This window comes from Anomaloglossus baeobatrachus, chromosome 2 (assembly GCF_048569485.1).
Source record: "Anomaloglossus baeobatrachus isolate aAnoBae1 chromosome 2, aAnoBae1.hap1, whole genome shotgun sequence".
NCBI lineage: Eukaryota > Metazoa > Chordata > Amphibia > Anura > Aromobatidae > Anomaloglossus > Anomaloglossus baeobatrachus.
In genome coordinates this window covers 700,431,977-700,441,253 of record NC_134354.1, presented here as the reverse complement: position 1 = coordinate 700,441,253, position 9,277 = coordinate 700,431,977, and positions in this window count along the sequence as shown.

The window sequence follows — 9,277 nt, the reverse complement described above, 5'->3', positions numbered from 1 at the left end:
TACGCCTTTTATACTAGTCTCACTCTTTTAACTACTGTATGTCTCTCTTTATTTTACAGGCGCTGTAGTTATTCCACGATCTCGTCACGGCACTGAATATCCTGTCGGCATTATTCACCAGCATCATATGGAGGTTTAGTGCGCCGCGCGTGCGCGGTCTCGGCCGCATCATTGGCCGGTCTGCGCACGCGCCCGGCCCACTCCTCCCACCCGTTTATATCACTCAGTCATCGTGGCCGCCGCTTGCGCATGCGCCGATCGGCCCTTCGGCCCTTCTGCGCATGGGCGATCATGCGTTCCACGATCACTCCATGCGGTCCATTTTCCGGATATCTGGGTTGCACATGCTTCCTGTCTCTTTCACCACGTACGCACATGGACCAGCTGTGGCCGCTGCCAGCGCATGCGCCGATCAGCCCATCTGGCTCTTCCGCGCATGGGCGGCGTGCGTGCCACGGCCTGGCCCTGCGTTCCACTGACAGGATTTCCTGGTGGAGCGGACCCACCTAGGTAATGAGGCACCTTTTAAAAAGGCGGACTCCTCACCTCTACATGCACTGTAGGAGTTCACACGGGGACCGACCACTACATAGGAGTTCCTCCACTTCAAGGTATAGACTGCTCACTATCTCTTTTCCTCTGGCTACAAATTTTTTCAGGATTCATATCTATCTTTTACCATGATCTTTATTTTCCCTCAGGAGCCTGATTTATCTCCCCATTACCATTACCTTTTGATTCATGACTACCTAGCCTTATTATCTAATAAGACAAAGGTTTGTGTTATAACACATCATGTCCTTTCTATACATTATTGTGACTCTATTCATTGAGACATGTACTTATATATTCATGTACTTATATATTCACAGACTATACCATTAGGTACTGCACACCCTTAGGGTGTCTGTCTGAAATTTGTTATATACTATTCCTACTGAATGGTATGTGCTATTTATCACCTATACACCTACTTCCTTTATAAATGTTATACCAGCAGATTGACCGATTTTCATACCTATTGATTACATGTGTTATCAGACCAGATACACGTTGCCTTTGACTGCCAAGGTACCTCCCACGCCGGCGGTTTCACCTGTACTGTACACACAGCAATAGGGTATGTACACACTGGTTTTTATGAAACTTAGGGTGTATCCCCTCTTAGTCCTATGTACTTAGGATAACATAACTCAACAATGTCTCAGATTATAATATCCAATCCCTCTTTTTTTCTCTCCTTTTTCTCTCTTTTTTGACACATATCTCCAACACAGTACCTTAAAGTGGACTCCACTATTTTAGCATTACCTTTGAACTACCTGTCTGGTATATATTATATCATTGATGTCAACAAAGGTATTCTTACTATCTTCTTATTATATTTCTTTAGCTGTACATTGTCTCTTATTCCCCTTCTTTCATTCTTCTCCCTTGTGGATCCATTACCCTCTGCTCCGTGTTCTTTTTCCTCTCTTCTCTTTTCGCTCTTTCCTCTCTTTTCTTTCTTTTTTCTTCTTTCTGTCTGTTTCCCTTTTCTTTACTCCTTTTTGATCATTTCTCTGCAACCCCCTTGGTCCTCTTCAATTAATTCACTATTTGTCACGTTTCTTGAATTTTCTTCTTTATAAGCCTTTTTCCACTTGAGCCGGATATATTATTTAAATATCTGTCTATTTCTAGGCATTCTTTTGCTCATGAAGACCTCATACATTTGAATACATATCATTTTCTCTACAACCATATAGGTATGTCCTATGTACTCTTAATAACTCTTCATATGGTGGTTTTCCTACATAGCGGTCATTTTTACCGTTACCTCCTCTAGAGGACACTGTTTCAAAGATAGACAATTATGGAACATTATGCTTTTCTTATCTCCAACACAGATTAACTATCAGTACCTAAAAGCTTGTTGATATTGTTTTGCCTTTTCTCCCATTTGGTATATTTATATACTAAACATGTATGGTATAAGCATTGTTCTGTTTTTGTAATAACTAATTAAATTTTTCTTTCTGTCTATTTTATATATGTTATATTGCTACACTGTGGTATTTCCTCGGAGGCACCTACTATTCTATAGTGAGCCAGACTTTATTTTACATTGCTTGTGATCTTTTGGCCTGTGTATGTGGAAGGCCCTATCCCCCTCATTGCGCTAGTGCCCCGATTTTGGAGCTAGTGGGAACAGTCCATAAAGGTGCCGCTCTCCACAGGTTAATTGCCGGGTTGCCTGAAGCTTCTCCCCGACCTAGGGTCTGTGTACCCCGTCGTGCCTTTGGTCCCGGACCGGAGACAGGACCAGGCTGCCGACCGTCCTCTTGACCGCTGCTGGCTGGGCACCTCGTCAATCCCGGGGGTCCGACTCCTCTAGGCCCAGACACCGCCTGCAACCTAGACAGCTACTTTCGGGAGGCACTGCTCCCTGCTTCCTCCACCTCCCAACTCCTTCACTTCACCTTCCTCACTCACTTCGTTCACTTCACTGACACTCTCCTGACCCACCCTTCCTGACCCCTAGGTGGACGACCCTATTCCGCTCAAGCCGCCCACTGTTGTGTCTGGTGGGTATGGTGCAGGGTGTTCATAGGATTTGATTTGCTGTTGGAGGCAGCATCGCAAGATGAGGACCCAGAACCATGAGAGATTTGAATACTGCACTAGGTAACAGAGCGTGCAGTACCCTGTGACGACTTGATAGTCTAGGGGCGTCACATAAGCACTCCAGACACAGCCCTTTTAGGACCTACGGCGTTCACCAGACATATCTGGCAGATGACCATAAAAATCTTCCCACTCACCTCAGCCAAGTCCCCATTGACACCGTTTTTGTATACTCCAGCTCTACAAGATAGTTCTATTAACCGTGTGACTGCTCCATGGATTAACACACGGCTTTTCCGCTTTGTTGACATAATTGATCCCTGCACAAAACACAATCCTACCTTTCTAATAATAATAATAAATCTTTATTTCTATAGTGCCAACTTATTCCGCAGCACTTTACAATTCAGGAGGATCATATACAAACAACAGTTATAGAAAATACAATAATTAGAGTATGGGAAAATCTATAATATAATAATAATATTTATTCATTTATATAGCACTGTTAATTCCACAGTGCTTTACATACAATGGCAACACTGTCCCCATTGGGGCTCACAATCTAGGTTCCCTATGAGTATATTTTTGGAATGTGGGAGGAAACCGGAGTACCCGGAGGAAACCCACGCAAACACAGGGAAAACATACAAATTCCTTGCAGATGGTGTCCTTGGTGGGGTTTGAACCCAGGACCCCAGCGCTGCAAAACTGCAGTGCTAACCACTGAGCCACCATGCCGCAATGAGATAGGGGGGGGGGGACAAGGTGCAAGTGCTTATTTACAGTGACAATGCAGCCATCTCAAGGAAATGGGGGATAGATAAGGGATGCTTAACCAGTCAGCCAGAACCTTGAAATACATTTGGGTGCAGTGGAATTTGACGTGGAGTTATGTTCTGAGACGTTGTGGAGGGACTATGTGAATTCAATTCGGCTAGGGAGTGTGATAGGCCATCCTAGTGCATTTTTAGGGAGCGTCTGAAGCTGAGTAAGTTATGATTCGTCCTAGCTTCTTGGGGTAGAGTGTTCCAGAGGATTGGTGCAGCTCGGGAGAAGTCTTGGATCCGGGAGTGGGAGGTTCGGATTAGTGTGGATGTTAGTCGAAGGTCATTTGCAGAGCGTAGAAAATGGGTAGGGTGATAGAGAGAAGGGTGGAGATGTAGGGGGGTGCCGCACTGTGGAGAGCTTTGTGGGTGAGAACAAGCAATTTGAATTGGATCCTGTGATATATGGGCAGCCAGTGCAATGACTGGCACAGAGAGGAGGCATCCAAGTAGCGGTTAGCCAGATAGGTGACCCTGGCTGCTGCATTAAGGACGGACTGTAGAGGAGAGAATCTAGTTAGGGGGATACTAATTAATAGAGAGTTACAGTAGTCAAGGTGGCAGTGGATGAGGGCCATGGTGAGGGTTTTTGTCGTTTCCATTGTGAGAAAGGGGGGGGATTCTAGAGATGTTAGTGCACCGCAGTTATTCATGGCAGTTGTACAGGGCAGGAGACAGGTAAGGCTAGTTAAACACTTGCGTTGAACGGCATCCGTTGCATTGCGTTGTGTGACGGATGCAATGGATGCGTTGCATATAATGGGACAACAAATGCAACGGATCGTGCAAAACAATGGAAAGCTTTTTTTAAAAAATTTTTTTCTTTACAGTTTTACCGTCAGCAGACTATTGTGAATGATGAGCTGATCACCCGGCTGCCGGGTGCTCAGCTGAGCGCTCTCAAAAGCTGGCTGCCGGGCGCTCAGCTGATCGTTCACAGAAGCCGGCTGCTGGGCGATCAGCTGAGCGCTCTCAAAAGCCGGCTGTCGGGTGCTCAGCTGAGCGCTCTCAAAAGCCGGCTGCCGGGCGCTCAGCTGATCGTTCACAGAAGCCAGGCGTCGGGCGATCAGCTGAGCGCTCTCAAAAGCCGGCTGCCGGGCGCTCAGCTGAAAGTTCGGCCACCGAGAGACAAAATAAAGTTTCTGTGATTAAAAAAAAATAAAAAAAAATGAGCATGTGCAGTGAAAAATACAGCTCAAAAAACGTTACATGTTGCGTTCCTTCCGGCGGACGCAAAGCAGCGTCGGCCAGCGGAAGCAACGCAGGTACTTTTGGCACAATCCATCATCCATACAAGTCTATGGGAAACAGCGGAATCCGTTAACGGATTCCGCTGTTTTCCAAAAGGGCGGATTGTGACTGAAGGTAATTAATGCAAGTGTGAAAGTACCATAAGGCATGTAAGACAAACAAACAAACAAACTTGCTTCAAATTTTTGTGTATTGCAAAATGTTTCCCCCTAGGTATTTGTACCATTTATTTGCTAGCTGCTTCAATCCCTCATTTCTACCGCTCTTTCACACACCCAGTGCACTCCATCTATATCAGTCCTTCGCTCCTCTCTTCTCCTATGTATTGCTCTCATGCTCTTTTCCAAATTATAAACCATCCAGATCCATCCACTCTTACCATGCAACGTAATAGACATTCTCATAAATCTCTTAACCACATGCTCACTCTCTCTATTCTCCTCCTTTTAGCAAGAGATATTGCACCTAATCCAGGACCTTCTTATAATAGTAAGCTCAATTCCTTCACTGGCATACTCAGAAACCCCCTAAATCTGATTCATACTCCTTGCATACCTTCTGTCTCTTTTAACTGTGCCCTTTGGAACTCACGCTCAGCATGTAACAAACTCTCCTTCATCCATGGCTTCTTCCTTTCCAATTCCCTCAACCTCCTGGCTCTTACCGAGACCTGGATTCAGCAGTCAGACACCACCGCTGCTGCTTCTCTCTCATATGGTGGCCTACAATTTTCACACACCCCTAGACTTGACAACAGATCAGGTGGAGGTGTTGGTTTGCTGCTTTCCCTAAACTGCACTTTTCAGGTCATGACTCCTGTTCCCTCATTTATCCTCCCTTCTTTTGAGGTTCACACTGTCAGGCTTTACAGACCCTTCTCCCTGCAAGTAGCAGTTGTGTATCGCCCTCCAGGCCCAACCAGTCAGTTCTTGGATCATTTCGCCACCTGGCTCCCACATTTCCTAGCCTGTGACCTCCCCACTCTTGTCATGGGGGACTTTAATATCCCTATTGATGATCCCCCTTCCCAGCTGCCACTCATCTTTTATCTCTAACCTCCTCTCTTGGCCTTTCACAACTAACTCTCCTACACATGAAGGTGGGAATACGCTGGACCTGGTCTTCTCCCGTCTCTAATCAGTGCATGATTTCACTAACTCCCCTCTCCCACTCTCTGACCACAACCTTGTTTCATTCTTGGTCAAGAGCTGTCAACCCACTCAGGACACCCACACTTACCTCCCATATAGGAATATACATGCCATTAACACCCAGAAACTTCTGAAGACGTTGCAGGCATCACTGGCCCCAATATCCTCCCTCTCATGTCCTCACTCTGCTGTAAAACATTACAATGAAACCCTGCAGAGCGCCCTAGATGAAGCTGCACCTGCTACACGCAGAGCAACTTGTCGCCGATGGCAGCAGCCCTGGCACACGTTGCAAACACGCTTTCTCCAGTGGTGTTCCAGGTGTGCTGAACGTCTGTGGAGAAAATCCAATCTAACCGAAGATTTCATCCACTAAAAGTTTATGCTCAAAACATACAATGCTGCCCTTCACCTCTCCAAACAAGCGTATTTTAACACCCTCATCACCTCTCTAGCCATCAATCCTAAACGACTCTTTGAAACTTTCCATTCCCTCCTCGGACCAAGAGTTCTGGCCCCAACCACCAACCTCAGCGCAGATGACCTGGCCAATTATTTTAAAGAAAAAATTGACCATATACGCCAGGAAATTTCCTCCCAGCCTCATAACACCAAACATTGTCTGCCCTCCTATGCTTCATCTAGCTCACTTTCACTCTTTGATCCAGTCACAGAAGAAGAAGTCACCAGGCTCCTCGCATCTTCTCGCCTTACTACCTGCACCAGTGACCCTATTCCCTCACATCTCCTTAAATCTGTCACCCCAGCTGTCACCACTCACCTAACTAAAATATTCAATCTCTCTCTCTCCTCTGGTGTCTTTCCCTCCTTCAAACATGCCAGCATACACCCATTACTTAAAAAACCATCCCTGGACCACAATTGTGCTGCTAACTACAGACCTGTCGTTAATCTCCCATTCATCTCAAAACTCCTGGAACGCCTGGTTCACTCCTGTCTAATTCGCTATCTGTCAGATAACGCTCTCCTTGACCCACTGAAACGGCCCTTAAGCTGGTGTCACACATAACGACGACGACAACGACGTCGCTGCAACGTCACCATATTCTGTGACGTAGCAGCGACCATAGATGATCGTTAGTAAGCTGTCAAACATGTTATAAAAAGCAGCGACGGAGCAGCGATCATAGCGACGTCGACGGTCGTTGTGTGGTTTCAGACGTAGCGTAGCGTCGCTGCTGCGGTGTCAAACAGAAGGATTATCAGCTTATCAGCATGGCGCAGCGGGATAGCAGCGATCAAAAAATGACCTGGAGCATTCAGGTGCGAGCAACGATTTCGCAGCAGGGGTCTGATCGTTGTTATGTGTCACACACAGCGACGTCGCTGTTGAGGTCGCTGCAACGTCACAGAATATGGTGACGTTGCAGCGACGTCGTTGTCGTCGTCGTTATGTGTGACACCAGCTTTACTAAAGTCTCTAATGATCTACTTACAGTTAAATCTAATGGTCACTACTCCCTGCTGATCCTCCTGGATCTCTCTGCTGCATTCGATACTGTGGATCACCAGCTCCTCCTCACTATGCTCTGCTCTATCGGGCTCAAGGACACCGTTCTTTCTTGGTTCTCTTCTTACCTCTCTGACCGCTCATTCACTGTATCATTTGCCGGATCCTCTTCCTCTCCTCTTCCCCTTACGGTCGGGGTTCCTCAGGGTTCAGTCCTAGGCCCCCTCCTGTTCTCTCTATACACAGCCCCTATTGGACAAACGATCAGCAGATTTGGTTTCCAGTACCATCTCTATGCTGATGACACCCAACTGTACACATCTTCTCCTGACATCACCCTTGCACTATTACAAAATACTACCGATTGTCTGTCCGTTGTCTCCAACATCATGTCCTCCCTCTATCTAAAATTGAACCTATCAAAAACTGAACTTCTTCTGTTTCCTCCCTCTCCTAACCTTCCAAAACCCAATATTACCATTTCGGTGTGTGGCTCTACCATTACGCCCCAGCAGCATGCCCGCTGTCTTGGGGTTATATTTGACTCCGATCTCTCCTTCACTCCCCACATTCGTTCACTTGCTCGTTCTTGTCAATTCCACCTCAAAAACATCTCTAGAATTCGACCTTTTCTTACCGTTGAGTCTGCAAAAACTCTTACTGTCCACTCATTCATTCTCGCCTGAATTATTGTAGTTATTTACTAATTGGTCTCCCTGTTACTAAACTCTCCCCTCTCCAATCCATTCTGAATGCCGCAGCTAGGATCATTTTCCTCTGCAACCGCTTCACTGATGCCTCTGCTCTTTGCCAGTCATTGCACTGGTTGCCTATCCGCTACAGAATCCAACATAAACTTATCACTCTCACTCACAAAGCTCTCCACGCTTCCGCACCACCCAACATCTCCTCCCTCATCTCTGTCTATCACCCCACCCGTGCCCTCCGCTCTGCTAATGACCTAAGACTGACAACCTCAACAATTCGAACCTCCCACTCCCGTCTTCAAGATTTCTCACGAGCTGCACCTATGCTCTGGAACACACTACCAAGAGCAATCTGATTAACTCCCAACATCCACACCTTTAAGCGGGCCCTAAAAATGCATTCTTTAGACTAGCCTATCACCTCACTGGCTTGATCTAATCTAGACCCTTTCTGCCCTTCATAACAAAAAATGTACTTCCAATTCTTGTCCCCTGTACCTGTATAAATTCTGGCCAATGATGGGTTCATGCAGCTGGTTTTGAATACCATATTAAATCGATGGCTGACCCATATATAACAAGCTTTTCTCCCCTCCATTCACCTTTTGTGCCTCCCCTATTTCCTCATAGACTATAAGCTTACGAGCAGGGCCCTCAATCCTCCTGGTATCTTAATTTTGTTTTTTTGTATTGTCTCAAATTGTCTGTACATGTCCCCTCTGAATTGTAAAGCGCTGCGGAATATGTTGGCGCTATAGAAATAAAACTTTATTATTATTATATGTTCTTGAGCTGCAAGCGACAGGAGCGGGCAAGAGATTGTATATAGGAGGTGAAGGAGAGATGGGTGTCAGGTATAACAACCAGACAGCGAGCCTGCTGCCTCGGAGTTATCGTGGTGCCACACACAGAGAGGGAGATGTTGGGTTTAGGAAGGTTAGAAGACGGAGGGAATAGAAGAAGTTCAGTTTTGGAAATGTTAAGTTTCAGATAGAGAGCAGACATAATGTTGCAAACTGCAGTCAGACAGTCACTTGTTTTCTGTAGTACAGCGGTGGTGAGGTCACGGGATGAAGTGTATAGTTGTGTGTCATCAGCATAAAGATGGTGCTGTAAGCCATATCTACTGATGATCTGTCCAATTGGGGCAGTGTAGAAGGAGAAAAGAGGGCCAAGGACTGAACCTTGAGGAATCCCAACAGTGAGAGGAAGAGGAGAAGATGTGGAGCCAGCAAATGATACTCTGAATGAGCAGCCAGAAAG